The sequence below is a fragment of the Balaenoptera borealis genome, assembly GCF_965194805.1.
Source record: "Balaenoptera borealis genome assembly, chromosome: 19".
Lineage (NCBI taxonomy): Eukaryota > Metazoa > Chordata > Mammalia > Artiodactyla > Balaenopteridae > Balaenoptera > Balaenoptera borealis.
In genome coordinates this window covers 10,840,588-10,855,609 of record NC_138878.1, presented here as the reverse complement: position 1 = coordinate 10,855,609, position 15,022 = coordinate 10,840,588, and the positions used below count along the sequence as shown (strand labels likewise).

Sequence of the window (15,022 nt, the reverse complement as noted above, 5' to 3'; positions counted from 1 at the left end):
TGTTTATTATCTTTCCATTTGACTGATTTAAAAATTACATTGTAATATTAACTTTGGCTCAAATATTGGGAGATTTTCTAGTTGTACTTTTGTTACTTGTTTCTAACTTAATTCCCCCTGGTCAGAGATGCACATGGAATTGTTTCAGTCCTTGTAAATTTGTTGAGACTTACTATGAACAGTATATTATCAATTTTGAAAAATTCTCCACATCATCTTGGGAGAAATGTGTATTCTCTAGTTGTTAAGGATGGTGTTGTATACGTTGATGGGATCAAAATTTTAAAATTTTGCTCTTCAAAACTTTTCTATCTTTACTGCTAATACTGGCTTCCCGTATTAGTTACTGAGTGCAGTGTGTTAAAATTTATTACTTTGCTTATACATTTCATATACTAGCTTACAAGGTACAAAAATCTTTCTGATGGATGGATTATTTAATCACAATAAAATATCTTATATTTTTCTTTTTTTTAAATTGGAGTATAATTGCTTTACAATGTTGTGTTAGTTTCTGCTCTACAATGAAGTGAATCAGCTATATGTATACCTATATCCCCTCCCTCTTGGACCTCCCTCCCACCCATCTAGGTTGTTACAGAGCACCGAGCTGAGCTCCCTGTGCTATACAGCAGGTTCCCACTAGCTATTTTACACATGGTAGTGTATTTCTGTCAACCCTAATCTCCCAATTCATCCCACCCATCCCTTCCCCCCCATGTCCACATGTCTGTTCTCTACGTCTGCATCTCTATTCCTGCCCTGCAAATTGGTTCATCTGTACCATTTTTCTAGATTCCACATATATGCGTTAATATACGGTATTTGTTTTTTCTCTTTCTGGCTTACTTCACTCTGTATGTCAGACTCTAGGTCCATCTAGATCTCTACAGATGACCCAATTTCATTCCTTTTTATGGCTGATGTTGAGGATCTTTTCATGTGCCTCTTGGCCATCTGTATGTCTTCTTTGGAGAAATGTCTGTTTAGGTCTTCCGCCCATTTTTTAATTGGGTTGTTTGTTTTTTTGATATTGAGCTCCATGAGCTGTTTGTGTATTTTGGAGATTAATCCTTTGTCCGTTGCTTCACTTGCAAATATTTTCTCCCATTCTGAGGGTTGTCTTTTCATCTTATTTGTGGTTTCCTTTGCTGTACAAAAGCTTTGAAGTTTCATTAGGTCCCATTTGTTTATTTTTGTTTTTATTTTCATTTCTCTAGGAGGTGGGTCAAAAAAGATCTTGCTGTGGTTTATGTCAAAGAGTGTTTTTCCTATGTTTTCCTCTAAGAGTTTAATAGTGTCCAACTTATATTTAGGTCTTTAATCCATTTTGAGTTTATTTTTGCGTATGGTGTTAAGAAGTGTTCTAATTTCATTCTTTTACATGTAGCTGTCCAGTTTTCCCAGCAACACTTATTGAAGAGGCTGTCTTTTCTCCATTGTATGTTCTTGCCTCCTTTGTCATAAATTAGGTGACCGTGTGTGGGGGTTTATCTCTGGGCAATAAAGTATCTTATTTTTTTCCTTAATAATCTTCTTGCCTCGAAGTTGACTTTTTTTCTATTGATATAGCTATATGAACAGTTTTGGGCAATGTTCGTATTATATATCATTTTTTTATTCTTTTACTGTGAAAATATCTTTATCAGTGTATTTAATGCCTATCTTATTGTGCTTTGTTTTATTTAGCCAATCTCACAAACTTTCTTTTAGGAAGTATGTAGTACATTTATATTCAATTGAATTACATATATATTTTAGATTATACTTAACATTTTACTAATATTTTTTGATGGTGTAGTAATTTTAGCACTTAAAATTTTTTGTCTGCTGGTGAAAAACTCTCTGTTTTGTTCATCTGGAGCTCTTTTCATTTAACTTCAGTTTTGAAGGATTTTTTTTTCTTAGGTGTAGCTATATAAATTGAAATACTTTTCTTTCAGCACTTTGATGATGCCATTCCATTGATTTCTAGCCTTCACAGTTTCTATTCAAGTGTTAACTATCAGCCTTATTGTTGTTCCTTTGAGGGTGATGTGTCTCTTTTTTCCAGCAGATTTTAGGATTTATGCCTTGGTGCATGTTGAATTTTCCAGTTCTTTGAAAATGTGGAAACCTCTGCTGGTTTCCTCAGATTCTGTAGGTGATGTTCCTCAGAATCTGTAGATGGTGTTTTCAACTTTACCTCTTTCTGTCAGAGATTTTACATCATTAGTGGACTAAATCTGCATATATGTGCCTGATGGATTTTTCTGGAAGGCTGCTCTAGCCATTCATGTGCTAAAAATGCTCAGGAATTAAAAATCTCCCAAAGCAGTCCTTAACTAATGACTGGCAGTTGTTGGTATATAAATCTTTACAGTTCCCCCACCCTTGGGTAGGATAATGCTGGAGCATGTGTTTTACACCATTTTTTTTAAAACTTGAGTTTCCCCTGTACGATTAGCTAGTGTAATAATGTATCTTTTGTTAGTTACCATCCCTTCTCTGCATCACTTCCTCCATATTAGTGTTCCTTTCACTCCCAAATAAACCAAATAAACCACTTGTGATAGAATCCTCATCTCAGGATCTGCGTCTACTCTAATCCCAGGAGACAAAAAAAGAGACTCTTATGGCCCTCCTGCTTAGGAGGGTAATATAGAGGTCAGGTGATATATGGAGTCCTGGCCCAACTCTGTCTCACTGTGAATCCAATGGTTCATTAGTGTACTCCAGTGAATTCCCCGGTCCCTCATTACATAATAAAGATACATATAATTTGGCGTAATTCTTACATTGGCTGCCTGACTTACAGAGAAAGAAGCAAAATGTTTGGGAAAAACAAGTAGAATCCCCTAAAATTACTCCCTGGTCAAGAGACTAAGTGAGAAGCCATAATGCATCCTGAGAAAAATGACAGATTTAGTGTCACCCTGTGGGCTTAAAGGATGCAGGGTTGGTGATCCCTATCATATTTCCATTCAGTTAACTAGTCCGAGTCCTGAATATCAATATATTATGGAAAATTATGGGGAACTGCCATAAATTTAACCAAGTGATAGCACCAATCACTATTGCATTTTTGCAGTTGTCAACATGGTGATAAAGGCAAATAAAATCTCAGTATTATGAAAATGTTGGTGACCCCAAAGACCGCTGAATATCATAGGCACCTGCAGGGCCTAAGGACTAAGAGTGGGAGTAACAGAAGTGGTCCCTTTAACTGTTACTCCTCATGACCCACTTGAGGAATTTGGGCTTCAGTTTCCAGAAGAGAAAAGCTTCTCCCAGGCTGCACAGCAAGAGATCCACAAAAGCTAAAATTATAGCTAACCCTAGTCATTCTGGGCTCTCACATAGGAGTGCAGAGGCATTGAAAAAGTTGTTACATTGTCAGTGGAAATTGATCATTATTATCAGGAGAATATAAAGTTGCTGCTGCATGATGAAGGCAGGAAGAGTCACTGTCTTTCCCTATGTAGTAATTTATGAGAAATGGGTACCAGCAGAAAGCATGACCTAACAAGAGCATGGTAACCAGAGGCTCGAGCCTTCAAAGATAAGGATCTGCTTTATCCCAGATCATCAGAAGTATGGGCCAATTACATGGGGAGATTAAATGGTAGAATAGACATATAGTGAATATTGGTTGCAACCTTTGGATGCATGTCTCTTGTTTCACTAAAACTCCTGCACATGCATTTTAAAAAATATTTGACCTTGAAGAGGTGACAAGGTAGAGCAAACTTAACTTGAGGTGTGAGTTGTTTTGAGCATTACAAAGGGCAGACTACATGTAGCAAATTCAGTTGGTACCTTCTCAAATACCCTAAAGCTTATCATATCTGTGTGCTCTAGATAATTGACAACTGCCAGTATCTGTATATTCATGCTTCATGACTTGTTCTGGAAGGCTGTACCCAAGGAAGGCTAGAAATGCTCTGGAATTAAATAACACCTTAGCAATATCTCTCACCCAATGCCTGATGGAAAGAATGTACAAAAACCTCAGCCCCATCAAGCCTTAGATGGGATATATCTGAACATAGTATGTGCTTTACAACATATCCCAGAGTGACTCTAGTATTACGTTATAGCTGTCTCTTGAATCTTGCTTAATAGGGTGCTCTTTATTGGTTGCTTCCCTTTCCTATATCAGTTCCCAATTCCCTCTTGATGTTCCTGGCATCTCCCAAAATGAACTACTTGCACTAAGATCTTTATGTCAGGGTCTGCTTCCAGAAAAACTCAAAGTAAGACAGATTTGTAGCCACTGCTTTTTGATAGGGTTTTCTTTCTCTTAGCCACTGCTTGGGGATTAGAAAATTCCTTATGTGTAAAAGTACTTTTAAATACCTGGATTCTGGACCCTTCAAGTCCTTACTGATTTGATAGCCCTCTGATACCTTCAAACAGCCTCTAAAAATGTATCTCGTTATTACAGTTGTTCTCGGGGGAGAGTTGGTCCAACATAACTAATAGCAGAAATCAATTTCTTTCATATATCCATATGTGAATCAAAGAAACTTTAATGAGAACTTAAAAAAGCAGTTACTGCCTTCTTCCATGACATTTTGAAAACTCAAGGAACATTTGAAAAATGTAACATCCAATTTTCTAGAAGTGAAAAGTCAAGCTCAAGGCATTCTTACATTATGACTCTTTCAGTCACCTTTGATTCTTTGTTTTCTGCCAATCTCTACATCTTTTGGGTAGTTTCTTTGCTCTTATTTTATGAGAAAGGATTAGACTTTTAAATTTGCTATTGTTTTCATGACATGTTCAGGGAGTAATTTTCTGGCTTTTAAGGATCATACAGTCATTCCTTTGGGGGTAAGGGAGCAAGTATAAAACATTCATATTTCTCTTCATTTTCATTCCAGTAACTATATTCTAAAGGGGCACAGCATAGTGTTTTAAATGGAAAGAGAGGTTAAAGGAATGAAAAAGTGCTTGTTTGAAGAGTTCACCATTAAGACTCCTTCTGTAGATTAATAGATCACCAGTCTCCAGGGTTAGCAAGTCAGCCATTTCATTAAAATTAAATTTACATGAAAATATGGGGGAAATGAATAACATTTCAGTCTTTGTTGGTAGCAGGTCAAAAAGCCACATCCCCATTGAATTTGGAACTCTGCTTTATAGTGACTTTTTCTATGATCTATTTTCCAGCTCTCATTTTATTGACTGGCTGAAGGCTTCTCCATGAACCAATTGGTTTCTTTGTAGTTTTCTGCTTCATGTATTCAGGAAGATGTGCCTATGAGCTGAGTTGTAAATATGATGCCTTAAGTGATGTGTCATTTAGTGAATGCTGTGAAGTTTGAATGTTTCCTGAACAGTGACAAATTTTGCCTAATTAATTGTCTCTATATTAAGAGTTGGACACAGTGTCAGTATCATCTTGTTTGCTGATGTAAGGAGTGTCCCTTAGCAATTACTTACATGTTGGAGAAAAAAAAAAAGGGAAACAACTTATGCCTTATATATCATAAGGACTAGTCACAACTGAATGTTTATCTCATAATATTTAAAAAAAAAAAGAAAAAAATGCCTAAATATTCTTATCATGTCAATTTGATATAGGAAAAAAGTTTGCTCTGTTCTCTCTGAGAAAGAATGTGAGTTGCTGAGCTAATACTCATTTCCGTCTATGAGATGCCACTCAGAAGCCAAGGGGTATGAAAATATTACCTTACTCTTCTAGGTTAGGTATCAAAAATGCTTTTAGATTAATATCTAGTGTGCAAAAGCAGAGTAAGCTTGCCTATTGTCTTAAATTCTATGTGCTCCTTTCTTACTTTTTTGTATGCATCCTACTTATTCCTGGCATTCTCACTCTTGCTCCAAACTTCTCAGTTCCTTGCGATAAGGAGAGATGTACAGCAATCTTGATTATAGCTCTTGTCTACCACTGAATTGTGGGTACTTAGTTGGCACACAACTTGAAGCAATTTGAACTCTGAAGCAGAGTCCCATATCAAATGCTTTGAGACATGGCAATGATTTTGTCTAAAAATTTTTTTTGGTGGTGGTGATGATAAGGTAGCCATCCAAATACAGCAAGCAGAGGTACCCAAAGAACTGTTCTGATAGATTTTTAAAAATTTCTCTGTATAGAGAACTTAAAAGTTAGTTTTACTTATATACTATGTATATTCATCAGATGTTCTCCCTAAATATTATGTAGTATTTTAATATATTTGTTATCATTCATTCTTCCAAAATATATAGAAAACTTATATGCTAAGAATACTGTTAAGTGCTTGACTTAAAAATATTTTAAGGGGGCTTCCCTGGTGGCGCAGTGGTTAAGAATCCGCCTGCCAGTGCAGGGGATGTGGGTTTGAGCCCTGGTCCGGGAAGATCCCACATGCTGTGGAGCAGCTAAGCCCGTGCACCACAACTACTGAGCCTGCGAGCCGCAACTACTGAAGCCCGCACACCTAGAGCCCGTGCTCTGCAGCAAGAGAAGCCACCACAGTGAGAAGCCCGCTCACTGCAAGGAAGAGTGGCCCCCGCTCACCACAAGTAGAGAAAGCCCGCGTGCAGCAATGAACACCCAACACAGCCAAAAATAAATAAATAAAATAAATAAATTTATTAAAAAATACATTTTAAGGGACTTCCCTGGTGGCGCAGTGGATAATGCTCTGCATTCCCAATGCAGGGGGCCTGGGTTCGATCCCTGCTCAGGGAACTGGATCCCACATGCATGCTGCAACTAAGAGTTCACATGCCACAACTAAGGAGCCCACGTGCTGCAACTAAGGAGCTGGTGAGCCGCAACTAAGACCTGGTGCAACCAAATAAACAAATATTAAAAAAAAGTTTTTTAAATAAATGGTTTGCTTCCGAAAAGCTGACTGAACACTGATAATGTCAACTTCTAAGTCACATACATATTTCGTTAGTGTTTGTCTTTCTAAAAGTAAGTGCCAGATTTAGGGCTAGATATTTCTGATATGCTAATGTTTGTAACTCTATGTATGAATACTAGGCTACATAATTTATTTAAACTAATGTTCAAGATTTCCTTCAAAAGCATAACAGAAAAGAAAATTAACATGTACCATCCTGTGATCAAGATGAATTTTTGTTATTTTTATACAATGCGGACCTGGAAGCAAGAGTCAGTGTAGCATATGCTACTCTCATCCCAAATAGATTATTTTCTTCTCTGATATTTACTGAATGCTAATAGTGTACCCTAAGCACATTATTACCTTTATATTTCATGATCCCTTTAGGTGCTGCTGTTAATATTTCAATTTTACAAATAAGGACACTGAGCCTGTGAGTCTCAGGTCACATGGTTAGAATGTGTCAGAGCCTTCACTCAGGTTCTGCACCTTGATTCCTTTTGTTGCCTTATGATCAAGAATATTTGGAATTTGTGTGAGAATTTTCTTTTCAGTCTACATATTATAGGTTTATGATGAGTTATAGTCATTTTCCTCACAGGCCCCTTGAAATGCTTAATTCCATTTCGAGTGTGAGGGCATCCCATACATGAGTACTGCCCCCGTATTTGGTTCCTGCCTGATTTTTGTATGTTCAAGGGAAAATGAAATAAGGAAATGAGAAGTTTTGTAAAAGTGAGTGAGTAAGTGCTCTAGGGCATCTGTGGGATCAGAGAAGTGTATTAATACTCTAATCTACAGTTAGCCACCCATTTTTCCTGAGTACCACATGCTGGCATCAGTAGGATTTGGGGGATTTTCTGAGTTTTCCTGATTAGCCTAAAGCAGTGAAGAGGAGAGGGGAAAGTGACACATGAGCAGAAGAATGCGAAGGAGTGAAGTGACATGGCAGGGAGAGTGGTGTTGGAGAGGAGGATGAACAGAAAGGTGCATATGGAAGGGGGCAGCCCTGAAACACCAGAGCACTAGCTGGATCTCTGGCAGGCATCTGTCCTGTCAATTACTCCATCCCGCTCTGGTGAGGAGGGATAGAATTCATCACGAGCTCCTTTTTTTTTCTACTTCCACATTTCTGTCTGGGGTTGGGAAGGTGAGCAATTTGTTACAAATGCATGATGAATTTCATTAAGTATTCACAACTACTGTTAAAATCACTGGAGATCTGCAAAGTAGAACCCAACATGCCCAGAACAGATTTGACACACAGAGCAGAGATGTGAAATTTGCCAGAAATTAAAAGCTGTGCTGGTAAATTCAGGTCCTTTATGATTCTTCTTCTTTTTTTTCCTGAGCAGAACATGATTTTATTGAAATAATGACAGTTACATGTTTTATTAATGTGCTTTTCAGACAGGCTTCATAACATGATCTCATCATAAAATTCTGAAGGCAATGGATTTATCATTCAATGAGTTAATGCAGTAGAGAGTGCATTGTAGCCTGGAGAGTGCTAAATAAATATTAGTTATTACAATCATAATCCACATGGCATTTTGTCTTATAGATTTAAAAAAATTTTTAAATGAGCTTTTTATTTTAGAACAATTTTAGATTTACAGAAAGACTGTGAAAGAATACAAAGAGTTTCCACATAACCCTATTTTCCCTTAGTTTCCCCTATTATGAGCACCTTAAAGTGGTATGGAACAATTATAATTAATGAAACGATTATGTTATGTCCACATTTTATTCGGATTTCCATAGTTTTCGCCTAATGTCCTTTTTCTGTTCCATGCTACCATCCAGGATGCCACTTTACATTTAGTTCTTATGTTTCCTTAGGATCCTCCTGGCTGTGACAGTTACTCAGACTTTCCTTGTTTTTGATGACCTTGACAGTTTTGACAAGTACTGGTCAGGGATTTTATAGATTGTCCCTCACTTGGGATTGGTCTGATGCTTTTCATATGATTAGACTGGAGTTACGAGTTTTTGAGAGCATGATCACAGAAGTAAAGTACTATTTTCATCACAGCATATCAAGGGTACATACTATCAATATGATTTATCATTCTTAATGCTCACCTTGATCGTCTGGCTAAAGTTGTGTTTATCAGTTTCTCCACTGTAAAGTTACTCTTTCTCCCCTTTTTCCATACTGTACTCTTAGGAAGGAAGTCACTATGTGCAGCCCACAATTAGGCAGTGGGGAGTTATGCTGCAGTTCCTTCAGGGTGGAGTATCTACATAAATTATTTAAAATTCTTCTGCTCAGGAAATCCCCCCCCCCCCATTTATTTACTTATTTATTTAATCATGTACTTATATCCATATGGAATTGTAAATATTTATTTTTTACTTTGCATTATACTCCAATACAAGTTAATTTTGCTGCTCAAATTATTCCAGCTTTGGCCATAGGGGACCATTTGTTTTGGCTCTTAGGTCCCTTTGATGTACTTCCATGTGAGTGTGTGTGGATGTTTGTTTGTTTTTTTTAAATTATTATTTTTGTTTAGCACTTCCATACTTTCTGGCATTTAAAAGATGCTCTAGGTTCATCTTGTAGATATCCTGCCCCAGTACTGGGATCAACTATTTCTTCAAAGAGCCCTGATTCCTTTTATTGAAGAACAGCATTAGAAACCAAGATATGAGTTATTTTGCTACCAAAATGTCATTTTTCTGAGTTTTCTTAGCTGACAAAGCAAAGAAATATATGTGTGTACACTAACCCATGTATATGCACATATCGATAAATATTTTATATGTAACCATCTTCATGTACATTAAGGTAAACATGAGTTAATGTTGGTGTCTCCAACTGGAATCCATTACCACACAGACTACCTCCTGTTCTTGCTTATCTGAAACATCTCATTCCAACAGTGAAAAACCTGACTTCCAACATTCATTTACTTAATGGCTTTATTATAGATTTCAACATTTATTATTTGTATGCTTCTTTTGTCCGAGAAGCAGACATCTAGATAGAATTAGACATGTACGAGGTTTATTAGGGGAAATACCTGGGCAGGAAGAAGAAAAGAGAGAGCAGGAGTAGATAGAGAGAGGTTTTAGACCATGATTCAGGTCCCACACTTGTAAAAAGAGAAAGAGAAGAAAGGAAGGAAGGGAGGGAGGGAGGAAGGTCCTCGCACTGTGTGCAGCTCTGAGAAACTCTCAACCAGGACGTTGAAGAGACACAACAATTATTGCCCATTAGAGGAGATCCATGTAGGGCAGAAATGGCCTGGCTCCAGTGTCCTCACTGTGCCATCATTCGCTGAGAGCATCTTGGAGAGAGTGTGGCTTTGGTGTAAACATTACAGCAGATCTCAAGGTGCAGACACTGGAGACTGCCATCCGACGATGCTGTTCATTGCAGAAAATCTACAAAGGGAGACCTGAGCCAGGCATTTCCATGGTCATTACAATTCTCTCTCATTATATAGGTCTGTTATGAGTTAAATTGTGTCCTCCCCCAAATTTATATATTGAGGTCCTAACCCCCAGTACCTCAGAATGTGACTGTATTTAGAGATAGGGCCTATTAAAGAAGTAATTAAAGTAAAATAAGATCATAAGGGTGGGCCTAATTCCAATATGACTCATGTCCATAGAAGAAGAGGAAATTAGGACACAAGCATGCAGAGAAGGAAGACAATGTAAAGACATAGGGGAAGATGGCCATCAAGTTGGCCAAGCAGAGAGGCCTCAGAAGAAACCAACCCTGCCAACACCTTGAACTTGGACATATAGCCTCCAGCATTGTGAGAAAATTTCTGTTTAAGCCACCCAGTCTCTGGTACTTTGTTATGCCAACTGTAGCAAACTAATACAAGGTCCTAACATTTAAAAGTCTTTAATTAGGTGGAGCTTCAAGATGGCGGAAGGGTAAGACATGGAGATCACCTTCCTCCCCACAAATACATCAGAAATACATCTACATGTGGAACAACTCCTACAGAACACCTACTGAATGCTGGCAGAAGACCTCAGCCCTCCCAAAAGGCAAGAAACTCTCCACGTACCTGGGTAGGGCAAAAGAAAAAAGAAAAAACAGAGACAAAGAATAGGGACGGGACCTGCACCTCGGGGAGGGAGCTGTGAAGAAGGAAAGGTTTCCACATACTAGGAAGGCCCTCCGTGGGCAGAGACTGCGGGTGACGGAGGGGGGAGGCTTCGGAGCCACGGAGGAGAGCGCAGCCACAGGGGTGCGGAGGGCAAAGCGGAGAGATTCCCGCACAGAGGATCGGTGCTGACCAGCACTCACCAGCCGGAGAGGCTTGTCTGCTCACCCGCCGGGGTGGGCAGGGGCTGGGAGCTGAGGCTCCACTTCGGTCGGATCCCAGGGATAGAACTGGGGTTGGCAGCGTGAACACAGCCTGAAGGGGCTAGTGCACCACAGCTAGCCGGGAGGGAGTCCGGGAAAAAGTCTGGAGCTGCCAAAGAGGTAAGAGACTTTTTCTTGCCTCTTTGTTTCCTGGTGCGCAAGGAGAGGGGATTAAGAATACCCCTTAAAGGAGCTCCAGAGATGGGTGCAAGCCGCGGCTATCAGCGTGGACCCCAGAGACAAGCATGAGATGCTAAGGCTGCTGCTGCAGCCACCAAGAAGCCTGTGTGCAAGCCCAGGTCACTATCCACACCTCCCCTCCTGGGAGCCTGTGCAGCCCGCCACTGCCAGGGCCCCATGATTCAGGGACAACTTCCCCGGGAGAACACACAGTGCGCCTCAGGCTGGTGCAACGTCACACTGGCTTCTGCCACTGCAGGCTCGCCCTGCACTCCGTACCCCTCCTCCCCCCCGGCCTGAGTGAGCCAGAGCCCCCGAATCAGCTGCTACTTTATCCCCGTCCTGTTTGAGCAAAGAACAGACACCCTCAGGCGACCTACATGCAGAGGCAGGGCCAAACCAAAGCTGAACCCCGGAGCTGTGCGAACAAAGAAGAGAAAGGGAAATCTCTCCCAGCAGCCTCAGGAGCAGCGGATTAAATCTCCACAGTCAACTTGATGTACCCTGCATCTGTGGAATACTTGAATAGACAACGAATCATCCGAAATTGAGGAGGTGGATTTTGGGAGCAATGATATATATATATATATTTTCCCTTTTTCTCTTTTTGTGAGCATGTATGTGTATGCTTCTGTGTGTGATTTTGTCAGTATAGGTTTGCTTTTACCATTTGTCCTAGGGTTCTGTCCGTTTTTTTTTTGTTCTTTTGTTTTTTTTGTTTTTGTATAGTTTTAGCACTTGTTATCATTGGTGGATTTGTTTTTTGGTTTGGTTGGTCTCTTCTTTCTTTCTTTTTTTCTGTTATTACTTAAAAAATATTTTTTAAATAATTACTTTTTATTTTAATAACTTAATTTAATTTAATTTTATCTTTTTCTTTCTTTCTTTCTTTCTTTTTTTCTCCCTTTTCTTCTGAGCCATGTGGATGACAGGCTCTTGGTGCTCCAGCCAGGCATCAGGGCTGTGCCTCAGAGGTGGGAGAGCCAAGTTCAGGACACTGGTCCACAAGAGACCTCCCAGCTGCACATAATATCAAATGTTGAAAATCTCCCAGAGATCTCCATCTCAACACTAAGACCCAGCTCCACTCAACGACCAGCAAGCTACAATGCTGGACACCCTATGCCAAACAACTAGCAAGACAGCAACACAATTCTACCCATTATAAGAGAGGCTGCCTAAAATCATAATAAGGTCACAGGCATCCCAAAACACACCACCGGACACGGTTCTGCCCATCAGAAAGACAAGATCCAGCCTCATCCACCAGAACACAGGCACTAGTCCCCTCCACCAGGAAGCCTACACAACCCACTGAACCAACCTTAGGCACTGGGGACAGACACCAAAATCAAAGGGAACTACAAACCTGCAACCTGCGAAAAGGAGACCCCAAACACAGTACGTTAAGCAAAATGAGAAGACAGAGAAACACACAGCAGATAAAGGAGCAAGGTAAAAACCCACCAGAACAAAGAAATGAAGAAATAGGCAGTCTCCCTGAAAAAGAATTCAGGGTAATGATAGTAAAGATGATCCAAATCTTGGAAACAGAATGCAGAAAATACAAGAAACGTTTAACAAGGACCTAGAAGAACTAAAGAACAAAGAAACAACGAGGAAAAACAAAATAAATGAAATGTAAAATTCTCTAGAAGAGATCAATAGCAGAATAACGGAGGCAGAAGAACGGAAAAGTGACCTGGAAGATGAAATAGTGGAAATAACTACTGCAGAGCAGAAAAAAGAATGAAAAGAATTGAGGACAGTCTCAGAGACCTCTGGGACAACATTAAACACACCAACATTCGAATTATAGGGGTCCCAGAAGAAGACAAAAAGGAAGGGAGGATAGCTAGTTGAGGAGACGTTGCTCAGCTCATAATGTCCGGACGAGGCAAACAAAGCGGTAAGGCTCGCGCTAAGGCAAAGACTTGGTCTTCATGGGCTGGGCTTCAGTTCCCCATGGGCCGGGTGCACCGCTTGCTCCGCAAGGGCAACTACGCCGAGCGGGTTGGGGCTGGCGCGCCGGTGTACCTGGCGGCGGTGCTGGCGTACCTGACGGCCGAGATCCTGGAGCTGGCAGGCAACGCGGCCTGCGACAACAAGAAGACGCGTATCATCCCGCGCCACCTGCAGCTGGCCATCCGCAACGACGAGGAGCTCAACAAGCTGCTGGGCAAAGTCACCATCGCGCAGGGCAGCGTCTTGCCCAACATCCAGGCCATGCTGCTGCCTAAGAAGACCGAGAGCCACCACAAGACCAAATAAGTAACAAGATCCAGCAATCACTTCACTTATCCAGTCCTGGGTTCCAGTTTTGTACCATAATGTGAAGGCTTCAAAGTGAATAGTTGAGGCCCCAAAAGAGAAGAGAATGAGGCTTTAAAGAAAACATGGAAGAGATATTCAGTACAGACCATTTATGGGCTACATATGTAACATGAATGCACTTTAGGTGGGTATCGTTCCAGTTACAATTTAGAAAAGAAATGCTATGGGACTGAATGTTTGAGCCCCCTGCCCCCCTTTCATATATTGAAATCCTAACCCCCCAATGTGATGGTATTTGGAGATGGGGGCTTGGGAGGTAAATGGGTTTAGATGAGGTCATGAAGGTAGAATCCTCATGGTGGGATTAGCACTCTTGTAAGAAGAAGAGACCAGAGCTCCCCACCCACTCCTGGAGCCCACAAAGAAGAAATCACATGAGCACACAGAGAGATAGCAGTACCTACAAACCAGGAAGCAGGTCTTCACCAGACATGGAATCTGTTGGCACCTTGCTCTTGGACTTCCCAGATTCCAGAACTATGAGAAATAAATGTTTGTTGTTTAAGCCAAAAAAAAAAAAAGGAAGGGACTGAGAAAATATTTGAAGAGATTATACTTGAAAACTTCCCTAATATGGGAAAGGACATAGTTAATCAAGTCCTGGAAGCACAGAGAGTCCCATACAGGATAAATCCAAGGAGAAACACATCAAGACACATATTAATCAAACTATCAAAAATTAAATACAAACAAAAAATATTAAAACCAGCAAGGGAAAAACAACAAATAACATACAAGGGAATCCCTATAAGGTTAACGGCTGATCTTTCAGCAGAAACTCTGCAAGCCAGAAGGCAGTGACAGGACATATTTAAAGTGATGAAAGGGAAAAACCTACAACCAAGATTACTCTACCCAGCAAGGGTCTCATTCAGATTTGACAGAGAAATTAAAACCTTTACAGACAAGCAAAAGCTAAGAGAATTCAGCACCACCAAATCAGATTTACAACAAATGCTAAATGAACTTCTCTAGGCAAGAAACACAAGAGAAGGAAAAGACCTATAAAGACAAACCCAAAGCAATTAAGAAAATGGTAATAGGAAGATACATATTGATAATTATCTTAAATGTAAATGGATTAAATGCTCCAACCAAAAGACATAGACTGCTGAATGGATACAAAAACAAGACCCGTATATATGCTGTATACAAGAGACCCACTTCAGACCTAGGACACATACAGACTGAAAGTGAGGGGATGGAAAAAGATATTCCATGCAAATGGAAATCAAAAGAAAGCTGGAGTAGCAATTCTCATATCAGACAAAATAGACTTTAAAACAAAGACTATTACAAGAGACAAAGAAGGGCACTACATAATGAT

At 40.0% G+C, this 15,022-nt stretch overlaps 1 pseudogene across 1 annotated transcript; it reads left to right on the top strand.

The window, feature by feature from the left end:
- Positions 1-11,407: 11,407 nt before the first annotated feature.
- Positions 11,408-14,216, top strand: LOC309616162 (histone H2A type 1-J pseudogene; annotated as a pseudogene). The gene has a single exon. The product of its transcript is annotated as a histone H2A type 1-J pseudogene (transcript).
- The last annotated feature ends 806 nt before the right edge of the window (positions 14,217-15,022 follow it).